This window comes from Phalacrocorax carbo, chromosome 1, assembly GCF_963921805.1.
Source record: "Phalacrocorax carbo chromosome 1, bPhaCar2.1, whole genome shotgun sequence".
NCBI classification, from domain to species: Eukaryota; Metazoa; Chordata; class Aves; order Suliformes; family Phalacrocoracidae; genus Phalacrocorax; species Phalacrocorax carbo.
The window spans coordinates 166879491-166900997 of record NC_087513.1 but is presented as its reverse complement, the minus strand read 5'-3'; positions in this window follow the sequence as shown (position 1 = coordinate 166900997).

The window sequence follows — 21507 nt, the reverse complement described above, 5'->3', positions numbered from 1 at the left end:
GAATAAAGTAAGTGGTGTCTGTAAATAATTTGTTTGTTCGCCTGTAATTTTATGTGGCACATTTTTTAAAGGGTGCATGCAAGTAGTGAGGAGAAGACTGCCTGTTGCCTGGCCTTGGCTGCTGTGCTCTAAATGAATGGTGTCTCTCTGGAGCAGGGAAGAGACTGAGAGCAGTCCTTGATGGGGAAGAAACTTCTGAAACAAAGATGAGTCTGGTGGTGAGAAATACTGCCAGGAGGGAAACAGTGTGTCATGGTTTCAGCTGGGATAGAGTTAATTTTCTTCACTCTAGCTGGTATAGTGCTGTGCTTTGAAATTAGCAGGGGAAAAAAAAAAACCTGTTGAGATAACACACAGATGTTTAGGCTGTTGCTGGGCAGCGCTGATACTAGTCAAGGACATGTCTAGCCTCCCATGCTCTGCTGGGTGCACAAGAAGCCGGGAGGGGAGGGGGCACAGCTGAGAGAGTGGATTCAAACTGGCCAAAGGGATATTGCCTATCATGTAACGTCATGCCCAGTATGTTACCTGGGAGGGGCTGACCGGGGGAGGGAGGCAGCGATCGCGGCTCGGGGACGGGCAGCGTCGGTCGGCGGGTGGTGAGCGGTTGTATCGTTCGTGTTTCTGTGTTTTTTTTTTTCCTGTTTTCCCTTTCCCTTCCTTTTCCCTTTTATCATATTAACATTATTGTCATTATTATCATAATCATTTATGTTTATTATTTTATTGTAATCATTAAACTGTGCTTATCTCAACCCACAAGTTCTTTTGCTCGTCCGATTCTCTTCCCTATCCCACAGGGGTGGGGGGGGTGAGCGAGCGGCTGCGTGCTGTTCAGTTGCCAGCTCAGGCTGAACCACGACACAGTGACATAAGTACATGAAGGAAGGAGGCATAAACTGAGACTCAGGTGTAAGGGGAAAAAAGAATATTTTCCAATGAATCAGAGGTAACTGATTAGGCCTCTCTGATAAAAAGAACACTGCTTGAAACTGCTGGATAGCGAACAGGTAAAGAAGAAATCATCTCTTATGAGGTGGCAATGAAAAAGGAAAAATACTCTTTAAATAATTTTATTTTAACCTTTTCTTTTTAAGCCAATTTTCATGAAGCCGCTTACTTCTTGTTTATGCTTTATTGAAGACTAGATCACAAAATTCAAATGTGTTTGGATTTCTTTTTTTAAGAAATTCTTACTTTAACAAAAAAGTACTGGTAAATCTGCTTTAAGGTAAGTCAGACCTTGTTGTGATGATATACAGAAGTGGGAACCACTGAAATGTCAAGGACAAAACTTTTAAGGGGGTGCCCAGGCCAGGGTCCTATGCAAAACAAAATAGATTGGTGTCTTCAGCCAGATGTCAGGGTAATACAATAATATCATGGGCCTATTTTGTCAGCATCAGAATATTGGAAAAACAGTCTTTGGTGGCTGCTGTTGCCTAGACAAAGGTGGCGTATATGTGGGATGGTGGTTTTAGGTTGGTGGGACTGTTTCCAGGTGGTCTCTCTCCTGGCAGAGCTGGAGCAGAGCAAGGATCTTCTAAATTCTGCTCAGGGGGTTCCCGTTACCCCAGTAACAGTGGTGACTCCCACCACCACACTTAAGAGTGGTGGCCAACCTTCCTCAGTACTAATCCCTCCCACACAGAGCAATAAAATTCCTTGACAAGAAACCTTGAAAATGAGCATGGTTTCTCTTGGCTGAGCATCTCTGTCTATGACAGTTCCTTTAGTGAATCTGTAACTTAGAGATAACCAGTGCTTTTAAAGGTTATTTTGGTTAGACAAAAGTATATTTGCAAAATAATTAGGTTTGTGAAGTCACTAAAACCACTAGAAGACGGACCTCTTTGTGATGAGCATGTGTCTTCTGATATAGCTTGATCAAATTCTTTCAAGCTGTCTAAATAAGAATATTTTTTAATGGTTTTAGTTACAGAAGACAGTCACTTTGAGTCCCTGTTTGACAGAATTAAATGATTCTCTCATAGGACTCTGCAAAATCCTCTTCTAAGACCCCAGGAGGTTGCCAAGTCTCTCCATCCAATTGTAAGACTGAGATGAGAATTCACATAAGTATGTTAATTATATACAGGTGACCTTGGATTTTTTTCAGAGTTAGGGCCTTAGAAATGGAAATCTAAATACTGATTAAAGGCTCTGATTGATGCAAGCAATCAAACATTTGTTTAAATACAATTAACTTAATTTTTTTACCAAATAGGAATGGCAAAAAGTTAGGCAAGACTTTAAAGGTTTTGTTAAATATGGACCAGAGTAAAACTTTTCTTTATAGCTTTTTGGTTTTGTTAGTTTCAAATTTAACAGATATCTCGTCAAGGGGGGAATTAAAATTTTAAAAACCTAGAGAAGATTAGTTTATTTTTTTCTAAATGAGAAGTTAATCTAAAAAGAGCATTTTTATCTTTCATTATATGGTGTCAAAGTGTAATATGGAAAACTGCTTGGTTTGACCAGCTGTATCATTTCTTCTGAAAAGTAACCTTTTTACTACTCCAAAATGTAAACATGACAACATAAAATAATCAAATATGGGGACACAGTTTTCAAATACTCAGACTTGTCAGCACTGTTGAGTTGAATTAAGTGCTGGATGAACAATGATTAAAATACAATACATTTCTTTTTTTTTTAATAAGTTTTTCCTTTGATTTATTAAGGTTTGTTCTGATTTTGTTGTTGTTTTTGTTATTGTCTCTTTAATCAGATGTCCTGCCTGGTTGATTTGCTTTATGGTGCTTAGTTCACATAGAGAAACAATTACAAAGAAGAGCAATTGATTAGAAATACATTTTGTATGAATGATGCTAGCTAATGTCACCTTTTTAGCTTTCCTATTACTCATTTGCTAGCTAATTATCCATATGTCATAGTATTTTAAAAAAACATGTTTGAAATATTTTTACTTCATTCTGTCTATTCTGGTTTTCCCCAGGGAATCTGGACTATTTTTAGATGTGGAAAAGAGAACGTTAAAAAAAAATAGTTTTTTGAAAGCTCATGAAAAAAATTGTTTAATTATTTCTAGGCATAATATCTGTGAGGACAACCAACAATATTGGTTGTATCAATAATATTGGTTGTATTGACTCATAGCTTTGGTAGGTATAGGTTAACATAGCTTCACTCAGGTCATAGACAGAATGCTGTTTTGAAAACATATTTAAGAAAGAGAAAATGCCACACAGCAGTGAGGAGTGAGGAAAAAGGAGTGAGAAGCAACAGTGTGAACACCAAGGTCAGAGAAGAAGGAGAGAGAGGATGTGCTCTAGGCACAGAAGAAGATACTCCCCTGCATCTCAGGCAAGAGACCACAGGGAGCAGACACTTTCCTGCATCCTGTGGAAGAGATGGCAGTGATGAAACAGGTATTTCCCTGAATATCATGGAGAGGAACACATCAGAGCAGATATCCACACTGCACATCCACTCTTTTTTTCAAGTTCTTCTCCCTGAAGAAGGGATTAATGGAGACTGTGGGGGAAAAAAAAAGAAGTAACATTAAGATCTTTACTAGGCAGCACTACAAACATCACTAACTCTGAAATCAAAACTAACATTGCAGAATGCGATGTACACAAATGATTTGATTTTTCATGCAAAAAGCTTTATTTGAAACACTATTATTCATGATAAACTCCTCCGAAAAATAGATGCTGTACAGCTATTCAGAGAGTGTTCTGTCTAAATGAGTCTATCTGTTTTCAAGTTAAGGATTTGGTTAGACAGGTTAAAATGCATAAATATGTTTTGTCCTTCCCCTATGCTTATAACAAGATTTGAAGGAATGATGAAATCCTGTTGAAGCTGTGTCATGGTTTAACCCCAACTGGCAACTAAGCACCAGGCAGCTGCTCACTCAATCCCCCCACTGTCTGGAATGGGGGAGAGAATCAGAAGAGTAAAAGTGAGGAAACTCATGGGTTGAGATAAAGACAGTTTAACAGGTAAAACAAAAGCTGCACATGCTTGCACAAGCAAAGCAAACCAAGGAATTCTTTCACTCCTTCCCATGGGCAGGCAGGTGTTCAGCCATCTCCAGGAAAGCAGGGCTCCATCACGTGTAACAGTTACTTGGGGAGACAAATGCCATCATTCCCAACGTCCCCCCCCTTCCTTCTTCTTCCCACCGGCTTGATATGCTAAGCATGATGTCATATGGTATGGAATATCCCTTTTGTCAGCTGGGTTCATCCGTCCCAGCTGTGTCCCCTCCCAACTCCTGTACACCCCCAGCCTATTCGCTGGTGGGTTGGTGTGAGAAGCAGAAAAGGCCTTGACTGTGTGTAAGCACTGCTCAGCAGTAGCTGAAACATCCCTGTATTATCAATACTGTTTCCAGCACAAATCCAGATCGTAGCCCCATGCTAGCTACTGTGAAGAAAATTAACTGTATCCCAGCCAAAACCACCACAGTGTGTGAGTGGCAAGCAATTGCATTTCTTCAGGCCAAAATCATTGCATCTATATTTTAAAAGTCTGTGTTTCACTTTTTGGCTTCAATATAAGCAGTGTCCATGCTAAAGATAAATAAAGGATACAGACTTTTGCTCAGACCACCTAAATTTTCATGTTAATCCTAAGATGGAAAAGAACCCCATAGTGTTTGGAACATTAGGAAAGAATGTTTTTCCCCAAGCCATTTATTTTTATTTTCTTTGATCAACAAAACTTACAAGTAGTTTCAAGTTTTTAAAATTCTGCAAAATTATTTTGCTTTTTTCATTATAATTCAGTCTCCATCTGAACACTTTGGTTGTTTCTCTATCCAATTTTATTAAGTAAGTCAAAGAACCTATAAAGTTCTACTGTCAATAACTGATCCTGTTAAAAAAGTACCTGCAACCTTCAAAGTCTAAGAAGGTTGTGGATCTTGCTCAAGGGTGGGTAAGTTAATAAGCAGAAATTCAAGCTTTCCAGACTGCATTATCCAACTCTTAATAATTTTTGTATTCTTCATTTCTTCTACACTCCTTTTTACCTAACTAAAACAGCAGCTGCTCAGTTAGATTAGTCAGTTTTTCTTTTTCTCTTTTTTCATCCTGTCCTTATGCAGAACTTCTAGAATAAAACAAAGACAGAAGATTACCATGTTCTACAGAAAGTACTTAACATTTGTTAATGTTATTGTTATTCAACATATGGAATGTCACAGAATCACAGAATGATACTGGTTGGAAGGGACCTCTGGAGATTATCTCATCCAACCCCCCTGATTGAGCAGGCACACCTAGAGCAGGGGGCACAGGAATGCATCCAGGCAGGTTTTGAATGCCTCCAGGGAAGGAGACTCCACAGCCTCCCTGGGCAGCCTGTACCACTGCTCTGGCACCCTCACAGGAAAGAAGTCTTTTCTCATGTTTAGCTGGAACTCCCTGTGTTCCAACTTGTGCCCATTGCCCCTTCTCCTGTCATTGGGCACCACTGAAAAGAGCCTCGTCCCATCATCCTGACACCCACCCTTTAGGTATTTATAGGTATTGATGAAATCCCCCCTCAGTCTTCTCTTGTCCAGGCTGAACAAGCCCAAGTCTCTCAGCCTTCCCTCATAAGGGAGATGCTCCAGTCCCCTGATCATCTTGGTAGCTCTCTGCTGGGCTTGCTCAAGCATGTTCCCTGTCCTTGAACTAGGGATCCCAGACCTATACAGTGTCCTTCAGAAATGGCCTCACTAGGGAAGAGTAGATGGGGAGGATAACCTCCCTCCACCCGCTGGCCACACTCTTTTTAATGCACCCCAGGATATTGTTGGTCTTCTTGGCCACGAGGGCACAGTGCTGGCTCAGGGTCAGCTTGCTGCCCACCAGCACTCCCAGGTCCTTCTCAATAGAGCTGCTTTCCAGCAGATCAGCCCCCAACCTGTACTGGTGCATGGGGTTGCTCCTCCCCATGTGCAGGACCTTGCACTTGTTCTTGATGAATTTCATGAGGTTCCCCTCGGCCCAGCTCTCCAGCCTGTCCAGGTCTCGCTGGATGGCAGCACAGCCTTCTGGTGTATCAGCCACTCCTCCCAGCTTGGTATCGTCAGGGAACTTGCTGAGGTTACACTCTATCCCATCATCCAGGTCACTGATGAATATGTGGAACAGGACTGGACCCAGCACAGACCCCTGGGGAACACCACTACTTACAATATAAGAACACTGTCACATTTTAAATTCTATATTCTGTTATTAACAAAAACTTCCTCAAAAGTTTTATATGGAATCAGATATTTATCATCCAAATCGAAATATATTCATTATCATTATGACATTACAAAAATATTAATAGCTCTGTTCCAAACTAATACAGAAAATTTTCATTAATGATAACTCTGAAAGCGTTACATAAGTGGTGTGACTAACAGCAACCAATCTTCTCTGGTGTTAGACATTCCTGCCCATGACCCTGGGGCTCTGGGGACAGCACCGGTCTCCCTCAACCTAGGGTGTGAAGGTCAGTGCATTGCAGTCCCAGGCAGGAGGAGTAAGGTGCCTGTGGTGGGAGCAGACCCCTTGGCCCAGGGGATCTTTTGGGATAGGTTTCTCCGCATATGTCTTCTTCACACCAGCTGCATTTGTTTTCGTTTTCTTCAGGCAGCAGCAGCCCAATTATTTCAAACACGTATTAGCATAATTCTACAGACTGAGAATGGTTTGGGGTGTGAAACTTTGCATTTTGTTCATGTTCTTTGTGGTAAGTGTTCATTTAAATCCATTTGTATATCCTACTTGGCATGATTTAATCTGCTAGTTACTTTAAAGGGAATATATTTCTACATATCCTATGATACTCCTGCCATGATCACTAATGCCACTGTTAGACCAGCCACACTGTTATGTATTTATATGCATTTTCACCACTTTTGTAAATAATAAAGTCACATTTAATTCAGCTTCAGATCATTGTGAAATGCTAATAAGCCATTTCTTTCTTTGGTTGTTCGACTACATGACCTCCATAGGTTTCTTCCAAACTAAATTATGATTTTTGCTCTCAGTCTCAGAAAAGTCCTTTATGTACTTAATCTCTCTGGGTTTGTGTGCTTGATGACTCACTGAAACTTCTAAGCCTGCTACTCTTTATTTCTTATTTCTGTCAGATTTCTGAACTAGGAGGCTGATAAGAGTGATCTTAAGGGATATGCCATTTAAGCTGTCTAAAAGAAGTAAATATTGTTCTTTTACCATATTCCATCTCAGAAAAAGTCTTTTCATTCTCCCCTTTTATTTCTACAATTTTGTGATTCCTTCTTCCCAGCAGGGAGTTGAACAACCTGGCAAGTCTTATTTATTCTTTTTTTTCAGGCTTGAAGTGGAAGTCTAATGCAACCTACCCATTTTTCACTCTTGAAGTCTTTAGAAGCTAAACGTGTAGCTTTGAGTTAAATAATGATTAAAAAGGACAACAGCATACAGTTGTTTGTATGTCAGAGCAGTGGATTACTAAGCAGGATTTTGGGAGATATGTCTGTGCTGGGGAAGCTAGGGGAATTGCTAGGTCCAAGCTAATAATTGCATGCCCTGGTGCTAAATAATCTATTGCTTAGCTACGTGAAGAAGAAGCAGAAAAGATAATTATTAGGAAGGCTAAGGAAAATGTTTAATTTACCCAGAAGGAAGTTTTTTCAGATGCTATAGAATTGAAAGAGAAAGATTAATATGTAAGTAGATATTTATTATGTAGTTTCTCATGATACTAAGACACAACTAGTGACTTTCAGAATTCTAAATTCTACCTTTTATTTTCTTCAATATATCTGTGAATATTAATGAAAACCATTTGTAATGAAAAAAAATATCATAAGGCTGAATGTATTCAACTGCTCAGTTCTTTAATGTTTTTCCACTAGAAATTTCCATAAGCATATGAATTTTCAGCTGTGAAGTGTTCCCCCAGATTATTTCTTACTAAGATGTATCTCATGAAAAGGGTAGGTAAACTTTCCTCACACATAACTCAAAAACTGCAAAGGTAGATGCTCTGAAATATATAACATGCAGCTTTATGTTAGAGTGCCACTTAATATCTTCCCTAAAATTCTTTGAATATTGTAATTTCTAGATGCATATTAATAAAATTCTGAGAGAAACTAATTCAGATTGTGCCTAGTTTTCACAGTGTTCTACTTAGAAATTATAATAAATTAGAATGCAGGCTTTGTGACTTTATTTTGTTGGAAAGGAAGGGTTAAGGAAAACGTACTGCCTTCTGTACACAGAGAGAAGAAACAATTTGCTGTTGTGATTGCTGTGGCAGGAAACAAATAAGAAAAAGAAAAGCATTAGCTGGATGCTTTCCGATTTTACTGTTCTCAAAATATGGATGGAGGTTTAAACATTGCCATATTTTCAATTTTTGATCTTGAGTTTTTCCAACCGTTTTCTGATTCGACTTTGCTAAATACAGGGATGTAACTTCTTTGGTTGTTCCTTTGCAGCAGTTTTCTGTATGCACTTATTCCAATGCTGTTTGTGCTGTTTTTGGCTGGGATACAGTTAATTTTCTTCACAGTAGCTAGCATGGGGCTACGATCTGGATTTGTGCTGGAAACAGTATTGATAATACAGGGATGTTTCAGCTATTGCTGAGCAGTGCTTACACACAGTCAAGGCCTTTTCTGCTTCTCACACCAACCCACCAGCGAATAGGCTGGGGGTGTACAGGAGTTGGGAGGGGACACAGCTGGGACGGATGAACCCAGCTGACAAAAGGGATATTCCATACCATATGACATCATGCTTAGCATATCAAGCCGGTGGGAAGAAGAAGGAAGGGGGGGGACGTTGGGAATGATGGCATTTGTCTCCCCAAGTAACTGTTACACGTGATGGAGCCCTGCTTTCCTGGAGATGGCTGAACACCTGCCTGCCCATGGGAAGGAGTGAAAGAATTCCTTGGTTTGCTTTGCTTGTGCAAGCATGTGCAGCTTTTGTTTTACCTGTTAAACTGTCTTTATCTCAACCCATGAGTTTCCTCACTTTTACTCTTCTGATTCTCTCCCCCATTCCAGACAGTGGGGGGATTGAGTGAGCAGCTGCCTGGTGCTTAGTTGCCAGTTGGGGCTAAACCATGACAAATGTCAAAATGGTTTTCATTTTACAAGCTGTCGTGGTTCAGCCTCAGCTGGCAACTGAACAGCACGCAGCCGCTCGCTCACCCCCCCCCACCCCTGTGGGATGGGGAAGAGAATCAGACGAGCAAAAGAACTTGTGGGTTGAGATAAGCACAGTTTAATGATTACAATAAAATAATAATCATAAATGATTATGATAATAATGACAGTAATGTTAATATAATAAAAGGGAAAAGGAAGGAAAGGGAAAACAGGGAACAAAAACGCAGAAACACGAACGATACAACCGCTCACCACCCGCCGACCGACGCTGCCCGTCCCCGAGCCGCGATTGCTGCCTCCCTCCCCTGGCCAGCCCCTCCCAGGTAACATACTGGGCATGACGTTACATGATATGGAATATCCCTTTGGCCAGTTTGAATCCACTCTCTTAGCTGTGCCCCCTCCCCTCCCGGCTTCTTGTGCACCCAGCAGAGCATGGGAGGCTAGACATGTCCTTGACTAGTATCAGCGCTGCCCAGCAACAGCCTAAACATCTGTGTGTTATCTCAACAGGTTTTTTTTCCATGCTAATTTCAAAGCACAGCACTATGCCAGCTAGAGTGAAGAAAATTAACTCTATCCCAGCTGAAACCATGACACAAGCATACAATAACAAGTGGCTTAATATACACTCCCTGCCACCATTTAAGCAAGTAACTCACAAACAGTCAGCTCAGCAGATGGGAAGGCAAGTAAACATACCACTGAATCGATGGAAAATGCCATCAGAATAGATGGTAACTGGAGGACTGCTAAGACAAATGTGAAGTAGTGATTCTCCTATGCAAATATTAGTCTTCTCTAATTTCATTTACTGGTAACTTAATTCTCTGTGAAGAAGGCTTATAAAATCTACATTACCTGAATAGTTCACTCATGGTAGGTGTTAGCATGTTTAAGCATAGATAATTTCAGTAAGAATAAAGTAAAACTTAGTAAAAACAAAAACCTTCTGTGTAGAGAAACTTTCAGGTATAGCTGAATAATTTTCAAGAAAGTCACAATATTTTAGTATCTGCAAGTACAAACAGTCAATGCCTGTTTGATTTTGGACCATATTTTCTCTGCTCACAGTTTAGGAAACATTAAAATAGTAAGAAGTTTATTGAAATTCAGCCCTTCTTACTCATGTTGAAGAGAGTGCAACCTTTCTCCTGTGCATAATGTACCTTACACCCTCACTATTCTCTGGTTACAGAGGTCAAAAATATTTTAATTTTACCAGGAAAAAAAAAAATCCTCCTACTTTAGTTTCTCTATTTAAAGAGCTTATACTGAATAACTAAGGTCTGAATGTAATCACCCATTTAATAATATAAAACAATGATTTCATACTTCTATATAAAATTTTTATACTAATTTCTTTTGAACTGTGGCGGTCGTCATCCATTCAAACCCACAAAATACTACAGATGTAAAAATCAGGTTTATCTGAGAGGAATCTGAAGGGTATATATGACTCTTCTCATTTGCAAATGTCTATCAGTGGCAACTGTAGTAAAATCAGTACAGGTACAGTAATATAAAGGTTACATGGGTTCATCAGATCTTTTGTATGTTATTCCCTGCAAATCACCTCCTGTTTTTAAGCGATAGCTGATGTATCTCATGAACATCATCATTAGCCTGCACACTGGTTCGTTTCCTTTACTGCAAGACTTAAAACATTTCTAAATGCCTCATTATGAATCAGCAAAAGGTCAATTGCTGATGAAACTCTTTGAAACTAATTAGGGAGACATGTTTGAACTATATTTTATCTTCACTCCTTCAAGACAGGTAAGCATACTGAAAAACATGGAAATGTTTTTGTCACACTTAGTTTCTTGCAAATATGACATTTTAGCCAAATAAAGAAAATCAGCTGTAGAATAGCTGTACTTTCTCATGGGAATTTGTTAACAATAAGGTTTTTGTTTTAGATAGTTTCTATAACAGACTATACAGTTTACTTCATGGTAACAGACTGTGCAAGATGATAAAGTGAGATCCAACTTCAAAACTATCAAACTAGGCCAGTGTTATTAGTAACAGCTTGAAGTAACAGTGTAAGAATCTAATATGTTTGGATTCTACAGTCTTCAGTTATCCAACCGTAGGCTTTTAAAACAGTTAATTTTCCTCACAAATATCTGAATCTTGAGGGGTTTTTAAGATGTCTCCAGTTAAGTATCAAAAAGCAAAGAAAACTATGCTTCTAGAAAAGTTTACCTAGTAAACAGACAACAGGGATAAAATAAATAGGAACACGGAGATTACTAGAGTACATTTTATTTATTGGATTGCTAAGGATTTGGATTTTAATAAGAAAAGTAATACTGAAATTGTTAGGTTTCTAAGAATAAACATTTATCAAATGAGTAAGGAAGAACTGTGTATTTGAACCTTGTATTACTAGAGAAAAAAAAATGGAGCAGTATGACATGGGAAGAGCATAGGACTCATGACATTACATTATATGACGTCCAATAAAATTTGCCCACAGCATTTCATACCTGTAAAATTACATATAAGGAAAAGACTGCTTCCCACGTGCTTTCCTTCCACCCAACCGCCTCCCCCCCAAAAAGGGGAGAAATTTTATTATAAGTTTCATTTTGAGAAAAAGATTAAACTTTCTGATTTTCAGAGGTACTGTTTGCAACATTAGTGCAACTTGCTATTAAGGTCTTTCTATGCAAAAAAAGGCAGGCACTTTCTGAAGTGTGTTAAAACAGCGTCATAGTTTAACCCCAGCCTGGGGGAGAGAATCAGAAGAGTAAAAGTGAGGAAACTCATGGGTTGAGATAAAGACAGTTTAACAGGTAAAACAAAAGCTGCACATGCTTGCACAAGCAAAGCAAACCAAGGAATTCTTTCACTCCTTCTCATCGGCAGTCAGCTGTTCAGCCATCTCCAGGAAAGCAGGGCTCCATCACATGTAACAGTTACTTGGGGAGACAAATGCCATCATTCCCAACGTCCCCCCCCTTCCTTCTTCTTCCCACCGGCTTGATATGCTAAGCATGATGTCATATGGTATGGAATATCCCTTTTGTCAGCTGGGTTCATCCGTCCCAGCTGTGTCCCCTCCCAACTCCTGTACACCCCCAGCCTATTCGCTGGTGGGTTGGTGTGAGAAGCAGAAAAGGCCTTGACTGTGTGTAAGCACTGCTCAGCAATAGCTGAAACATCCCTGTATTATCAATACTGTTTCCAGCACAAATCCAGATCGTAGCCCCATGCTAGCTACTGTGAAGAAAATTAACTGTATCCCAGCCAAAAACAGCACAAACAGCAAAGGTGATACTGCTTTCCTGTATTTCTTTGATTTAACCTGAGTTGTTAGACGGTTGTATTTAATTAATCCCAGGTCAGTCGTGACTGAATTTATTGTTAATTGACAGCCTGTAAGAATCAATTTATTTGCTACAGGACACTTCCCAAGTGGTAATTATGTGCTCCCCCTAAACAGTCATTATATTTCATGCCAGTTCCCAGTCTTGCTGGCAGTGTCATCAGAGGTCATGAATTGAAACGTTGTGAGTACAATCTAAGTTACACTTGTGGTTATTTATATATAGAAAAACCTTTAGTCAGACTTTTTCTACTATAGAATTATTCTTAGGTCTGAATTTAAGGCACCATTTCCTCTGTGTGTGGTCCACATGGCCTCCCCTTTTAGTTCCTGCCAGCTAGAAAGTCCCACATTTTAGAATCATAAGACAGAGATAGGAAGGAATGTTGGGTATCTATATACATATTTTGAAGAAGAACAGCTGTTGGTAAATGACAATTTTTCTTCCCTCAGATGTTTGATTAGCAGAGACACATAGCCACTTTCAAATCCTTTAAAGCCTTTTAAAAAGGGTTTATGTGCCAGATCCATCCTTCATGTTTGATGCCAAAGCATGATCACAAGAAATCACATCATGTACGTGATTAGTCTGTAAAAAATATTGTGCAAAGCCTCTGTGCCAGAACGTCAGCTGGTGCTTCCCACTCCTTACTGGATTTCACATTCTGGTAACCTTCTCTAGACTTGGGTAGGGACTAGAAGGTCTTGAAGTGAAGAATGGTAGAGATGGAAAGGAAAGGCTTGCAGTTAGCTGCTTGGATGGAGAATAGTCCCAGGAATGGTTTCTCTGTCAGATCTTAGTTATATACAAGCAGATATCTTCAGGGATCTGGAAATGCCTTTACAGCCCATTTCCATATTGGGCAGTTCAACCAAATGTTCATGCATTTTGTGGAAAGGTGGCACTGGAGATGCCATTCTCTATTGCTTTTCACTCGAGTCAGGTAAATGAAGCATCTGCTTGCAATAACTTCATCCCTGAGGCTGTAGGGAGAAAACTTGTGAAAATCACAAGAAGAAACATCAGCACCACACACAATGTCCTGGTTTAGCCCCAGTCAGCAACCAACACCAGGCAGCCGCTCGCTCACTCCCCCCACTCTCTGGAATGGGGGAGAGAATCAGAAAAGTAAAAGTGAGAAAACTCATGGGTTGAGATAAAGACAGTTTAACAGGTAAAGCAAAAGCTGCATGTGGAAGCAAAGCAAAACAAGGGATTCATTCACTGCTTCCCATGGGCAGGCAGGTGCTCAGCCATCCCCAGGAAAGCAGGGCTCCATCACGCATAACGGTTACCTGGGAAGACAAACGCCATCACTCCAAATGTGCCCCCTTCCTTCTTCTTCCCCCAGTGTAGCTGTACGCTTCTACGGGAGAACTTATCTTGGGCCGCATACCTCCGGGACACAGGGCTCTACCCACCCTGGGGACAGTGATGCACAGACATCAATATGATGGATGCAAAATGTCCATCTATTTAGCTGCGTCACACGCTTATATAGCTCTTGCGGTTCCTGTTCCTGCCACTCCTATGGGGAGGAGTCTATCTTTCCGTCACATCCCGTAATCTTCCGGTCGCCGATCCCTGTCTATTCCCCTACACCCCAGCTTTACATGCTGACATGACGTCATATGGTACAGAATATCCCTTTGGTCAGTTGGGGTCATCTGTCCTGGCTGTGTCCCCTCCCAGCTTCTTGTGCACCTGGAAAAGAATGGGGAGCTGAAAAAGTCTTTGAACAGTGTAAGTGCTACTTAACAACAACTGAAACATCTCCCCATTATCACCACTGTTTCCAGCACAAATCCAAAACACAGCCCCATACTAGCTACTATGAAGAAATGTAACTCTATCCCAGCTGAAAACAGGACACACACAAAATAATAATAATAATAATAAATAAATCCATAATCCCGTCAGGGAAGCAAAAACCATACCTAGATGTTGATTTTAGAAAATTATTCTCAAGTAAAATGGGAAACCTAAAGGTTATCCCTAGGTCAGTTTACTGAAATAAAAGCACAGATAAGGGCTCCAAGGTATCTAAGAAGAAAAATATAACATCCTAAACTAGCTAGAGATGACTAGTTTTTTTTCTGTACTTAGCTTTTCAAAAAGACTCAGTTTTTAAACTCATTTTGTTTTTTCTTTAGTAAAAATCTATTATTAAACAGAAGGAAAAGAAAAGCCAACAAAAAAAAATCTACAAGACCAACCAAACAAAAACACCTACAAATTATCTACAGAATCACAGAATCACAGAATGGTAGGGTTTGGAAGGGACCTCTGGAGATCATCTTGTCCAACACCCTTCTTGGCCAGGTACACCTACAGCAGGGTGCACTGGACCCCATCAAAGCTGGTTTTGAATATATCCTGAGGAGACTCCACAACCTCCCTGGGCAGCCTGTTCCACTGCTCTGGCACCCTCACAGGAAAAATGTTATTCCTCATATCCAATTTGTGCCCATTGCCCCTTTTCCTGTTGTTGGGCACCACTGAAATGAGTCTGGCCCCATCATCTTGACACTCACCCTTTAGATATTTATAATCATAGAGTCATAGAATCTTTAAGGTTGGAAAAAGCATTTATGATCATCAAGCCTAACCATCATTCCAACACCACTATGTCTTCTAAACTATGCCCTGAAGTGACATGTATACATGTTTTCTGAACACCTCCAGGGATGGTGACTCCACCACCTCTCTGGGCAGTCTGTTCCAGTGCCTGACCACTCTTTCAGTAAAGAAGTTTTTCCTAATATCCAATCAAAATCTCCCCTGATGCAGCTTGAGGCCATTTCCTCTCAATCACTAATAACTTGGGAGAAGAGGCCAACACCCATCTCCCTACAAATTCCCTTCAGGTAGTTGTAGAAAGTGAAGCATTGATAAGAGAAGCTAGACCTGAAAGTGGTTTACATGCAAGTAAAAAAAGTTTGCATGATTTTTTCCACCATTTTTACTTGTGAAATAAGTGTAAGAACACATAGAGAGTCTGACCTCTTCCCTCTGATTTCTCCAAGAGTTCCTTCCTTGCCTCTGAGGCCTGGCTTTCTGACCCCTTCAACAAAATCTCTGTGAGCTGCAGGATCCTATGTTATCACTGTGGCCATCTGATTCCATCTCCCATCATATCCTACAATGTCTTAAACCTTGTTTCCCTGAATATGCTCAGTTATTCACTGTGGAGAAAGCTATTCAATTCCACCTTCCAGAGGAGACCAGCTCACCCAGCCAGTCCCTTCAGTGGTAATAAAACAATAAAATTCTGTATGCAGTCCACCACTAAGACCCTCAATAAACAGAACTGAATCATGAAACTAGAAAACAAGCAGAATTAAATTGTTTCTTTAGCTCATTCAGTTGGTGAAAAGTATTGAAGAAAGTGTACTGTATGTCTCCTACGTATGTAGGAGACACACCTCTGTGAACACCGGGGGCAAGAAGGATCTCTAGCTAGCTAGTACATGTATACCCATGGTGTATTTGCTGAAAGAATAAGTACAAAATCTTCATGGTAAAGTAATAGAGCCTGGAAACTTTCTGTTGCTAGGTTTTGAGATCAGTCCACCTCCGAATGCAGAGAAGGACTGTAAAAGATGAGTAAAGTCAGAGGAACAGTTCATCCTTCAGTTGTCTCAATTTCCCCATTTGTACATTTGTGAAAATATGTTTTCTTAAATGGCCTTGAGGTATACTTTCAGCACGCAGAATACAATCATGATTCTTACTGTATGTGTAGCACATTAATGCTACTGAAGAGGTTGAATTCTTTTTTAAAGACATTAATATGCATTCATAAAATATTTAACCAGAAGTATGTTTAAAAGAAAAAAAACCACTTTTTTTCTAAGGTAGAAAAAAAATATAGCATACCAAAGTAGCCATAGTTCACCATGCCAGCTAAATATATTTTACTAATCTTTGAAACACTTGAACACTAAAACATCAGGTCTGGGTGTACAGGCACAAAGAGTCCTGATTCCACAAAGAATCAGACTAGGAATATATGGGCTCTCTGTCCTCTTGGCTCCTGGTATCTACTGAAAGGAAACCCACATAATTATTTGCATAAAAGTTACCGCATGATTCAAGAGTGCCTTATCTGGCTTGCTTACAGGGCAGCCTCATGTAGAGGGGATGTGTTAAGGTTTTCGACTCAAGTTTAGATTAAATTACTAGTTCTCCTTAAAATAAATTAACAGCATACAAGATACTAAAAAATAATAGTCTATATTATACTAAATTGATAGAGAATATCTTAATTGTTTATGGTGACATCAAACCCTAATTGCAAAGCTTACATTTATGGTACATTTTCCTTTTTGTTGTTGCAAGCATGAAAATGAGAAAGAGGCAAACCACAGACTTTGTAAATAGAGAATAGGTGAATTCTATCTATGTTTATCCATGACTACTTGTTGTGACTACTTCAGCTCCATAGATGGCCTTTGAGTCTCTAAGAAAAGTATCAACCTAATTTTTAAGATAATGTCCTTAAGTTCCCAATGCCAATATCTGTAATGTAGACACAGATATTATTTTAATTCCATTTTTGGAGAAATTTTGTTATCTAAGTGGTAAAAATAAAATTTTGTAGATTTTAGTATTCACATGTAAATTACTTTTAAGGGGATAAATTAACAAGAACTAGAAAGTTGACAGTTGATGGAAATGAGTGAACATGTTAAGCTTAAATTTAAACCAATTAAAATATTAGATCCAGACTGAGTTATCTGGATATTCATTTTCCTTTAGGAAGTTTTAGGAAAGAAGTGAACATATTTGTGTGCATGCGTGTTCATAAGAAATGTCTTTGTCTTGGACTTTAATAATCTAGTTGCAGTATGGCAATAAAATTTCAGTGAAGAGGCTGTCAGACTTTTTCTCATCTTCAAAAATGAAGATAAAATCATATTTAGGAAAACTGTGTATCTCATTCATTTTACTTTTATTCCCTTTCATCCTCTTGTTTGAAGTGTGATTTTGAGAAATTGAGCTTCTCCAAAGGTCAAGAGATGTCTTGGTGTTTGATTAAATTTAAAAGAACTGTTTGGCTGTACAGTATTTAATGTGGAGTAACTGTGAATTAAAAGACCATAAAGGGACAATGTAATATCCCTTAAACTCACTGAAGAAAAAGTCCTAAGTCCTCCTGAGTTAAAGATGAGCATGAAAGCACTATCTGGAGCCTAGGTGTCAACTAGAAAATTTATGTGTCTGTGAATTATGCATAAGGAAAATATATACACTATAGATAGGAAAGAACAAGGAAAAATATAATACCAAATTTCATACTTTTAAAGTTCAAGTGATATGCACAGAATAGTATGGATTTTAGTATTTATATTCATGGAAAAATCAGCTTAAAGTTTTTTTTCAAAATTGTATTGGAACAAAAGCAGGTTTTTTGAGAAATAGAAGTGGATAATTCTTTCAGTCATACTTTTTCTTCAGACTTTTTTTTCCCTACTGAAAATTTAACCCACAGTATCTTTAAGATAATTGTTGGTGGTGACTATTTTGTTTGTTTGGGTTGTTGTTGTTTTTTTTTAAATATCATCTGTGTGGCAGTAGGAACATAGAGTATAGGTGCTCTTTAATATGAAAATTATTTAATTTTTTATTTGAGCTGATGCACACTGACGATTTGAGTACTGACGGTTGAAGTAAGAAAATATTACCCTTGCTGAGAAGCCTTTATTAAATACCAGGGATGGATGAATTTGATTTGAACACATTTCTTTAATAAAGGGATTAAAGGAATCTGTGGTGTCTTCAAGTACTATTGCAGTTACACATGTGTATTCGTTACTATATTCAGTTTTAAAATATGAAAAATGGTAGGTCAAGAAATCCCTGTGAAAACTGTTTTAGAACCTCAACACTCTGAAAGTAAGACACCATGTAACTTAGGGTTTGAGATTACTACTTGCCAGTTCACGCCCATCTGTCCAAGTAAGTTTATCTTTGTTATGTCTTCATTTAGCGAAACCAAAATCCTTTTTTCCCCATTCTTGTTTCTCTTACATGAAACAAACTATAATAAATTGAAGATTTTAATATTTTTGCAATGATTACTGTGAGATTTAAGTTTCTTTAATTCTGACAGATGAATGTTCAACAAAGAATTCCAGAACAGGTTTCCAGAACAGATGACTATGCAGCTGCAGAAGTCAATGTCTGGTTTTGTAATAAACTTTAGACAAAATACCTAATATACAGTCTTTTTCCATTTGGGCTCATCAATATAAAGCACATGTAGCATTATATTGCCTTTTGATACTGATTTCTATATGTTGTGTTCAAATTCTACATTAATATTACAAATGCAGTAGTCATTATCAGAGACTGAAAAAGAAAGGCAGGCAAATATGTAATGCTACCTTTTAAGTTATTATCTTGGTTTCAGCTGGGGTAGAGTTAATTTTCTTACTAGTAGCTGGTATAGCATTGTGTTTCAGATTTAGGATGACAAAAATGATGCTAATACATTGATGTTTTAGATGTTGCTGAGCAGTGTTTACACTGAGTCAAGGACTTTTCAGCTTCTCATACTGCCCTACCAGTGAGTAGGCTGGGGGTGTACAAGAAGCTGGGAGGGGACACAGCGGAGACAGCTGACCCCAACTGACCAAAGGGATATGCTATACTGTGTGATGTCATGCAGAACAAAAAACTGGGAGGGGTTGGCCAGTGCCGGGCAGGAGCAGGGTCGCTGCTCAGCAATTGCTGGGCATCGGTCGGTGGGTGGTGAGAAATTGCATTGTACATCACTTATTTTTAAAATTCTTTTATCATTATCATTATTATTTTCCCTTCCTTTTCTGTCCTATTAAATTGTCTTTATCTCAATCCATGAGTTTCACCTCTTTTTCCAGTTCTCTCCCCATCCTACTTTGGGGGGAGTAAGTGAACAGCTGTGTGGTGCTCAGCTGCCTACGGGGCTAAACCATGACAGTTATGTATAGCTGTGTGGTAACTTTGCAGAAATATCAGGGTCTCACTGGCAGCTATAGCAAGTAAAGTGATAATGTCGTGTCATATTTGGTGGGGGGAAAAAAGCAAAAGACAACCACATCTTCTGTTGTTAATTTGTTACTGAGAAAAGGCTTTCTTCTGTGGTCTTCCTATTAATGGATCAGTGCAAGAGAAAGTAGAATTTTCTTTTTTTTTTTTTTTCACATACATACTGAATAATTTATATGGATGAAAGAGTAAAACCTATTCAGGAAGTAATTGACCAGGCCTGAAGCATTCTCTGAACATGTAACAATCTTTTTGTTTGTAAAAGCTTGTGGCAAATAAAACTCTAAACGATATTTCTTCATATCCTTTGATTTGGATGAAAAATATGAACCAATGGCTATAGTATTGTCTCTGAGAAGGTGTTAGCCCTGCTCAGGAGAGAGTACTTCTTCAACTTGTTGGTGTTCGATTTAAAGCAGAGGTCCATATCCTTCAGGAACTGCTGTTACTACTTTCTGTTTTCATAGCTGCCATAATATTTCTCAAAGTCTTATCAGAAACTGGCATTATCACAAAAATGATGTTACTCTTCCAAACTGAATGAAATATACTGCTCTTGTAGCAGTAACATATAAATTCTTTCACTTAGTAAGTTGGAAACAAAGAAAATTGACTCATTCTCCTCCAAGATCCTTTGATGGAGTGTTGTGTAAAATGGAGAAGCATAAATGAAACTACACTGTTTTTAATTTTAAAAATTAAAAGTAAATAAATCAGTTCTTCATAAAAGAAAAAAATTATATGCAGGACAGTTTTGACTTCAGTACTGTCTCCAGTAAAACATAAATAAATAGGGAAAAAGTAGATGTTTTTCAAGACCTTACATCTGTGTTATTATTCTTATGTTACAAGTTCATCAACCTCATTCTCTGTTACCCTGATGGTAGATATATAATTTTATAAATGAATTGACAAAAATGAGTTGATTGAAATATACAAATTCTGCATAAATACACACAAGTCCTGTGTTAACAAGGTTAGCCTAAATCTGGCTACCTGCAAGTTATATCTACAGCATTCCACATTTCTAGGTATAGAAAAAAAAGAAGCAAAGAGCAAGTGAAATCTGTTCCTTGCTAGGATAATTCTCTCTCCACTATGTCTATGAATAAAAGACAATTTTTGTCTGTTTGGAGCACCATTAACAGGCTTTTTTAAACCTAACACTAGTCACGTTAAGTGTACCTAACTACTTTTATAACGAGAACTGAATGTGGTTTTGACTTTGCTTAGCTTTCTGATATAATTTTTGAAAACTCATTTAAAACAATTCTAACTTTGTTCCAGTCATCTTACATTGTAAAGTGCTGAATCAATATTAAAATAAATAGAATTTGGGGTATTTAAGAGAATTTATCTATTGTCCTTAAAAAGAACATTCTGAGGATGAGTACATTTTCAGTAGTGTCAGTAATCTCTGTAAAGGACAGGTATTATTTATTTAACTTGATTACAACTCCATCTTGTAACTAATTAATTAAGGCAAGCAACATATGTAATTTTGTTCTGAAGTAGGTATTATCTTTCCTTACTTTTAAATCTCTGTAGCCTGATAAACTATAATTTTATTTAAGAAGTTTAGTAAGTAAGAAGTTTATTAAAAAAAAAAAAGATTATTTGAACTGATTAAACTCTAACTACTGGTAAATTAACACATAAGTGAATCCAGTCCTAGTGCTTCCTGCTTGCTATATATGAATCTCAATGTTTCTCAGAATACCTTTCTCATATTCCTCTGTTTATTGTGTTCCATCACTCCTTCATTGCTTCATAAATCATGTGGTTTTCCTACATTTTTTTTACTTTAAATCGTTACTTTTTTCAATGAAATTTTCATTTTCATTTCATATGAATGATATAACTGACTAGACTCTAAAGATATTGCTATTATCGTTCCAAACTAAATGTCAGCTCTCTCCTTGCAACTTTATATTGGCATTAGAAATGTTAAAAAATCTTAAAAAGGAAAATTATTTATCTACATCTTTAACACCACAAAATCTTTTACTTTGG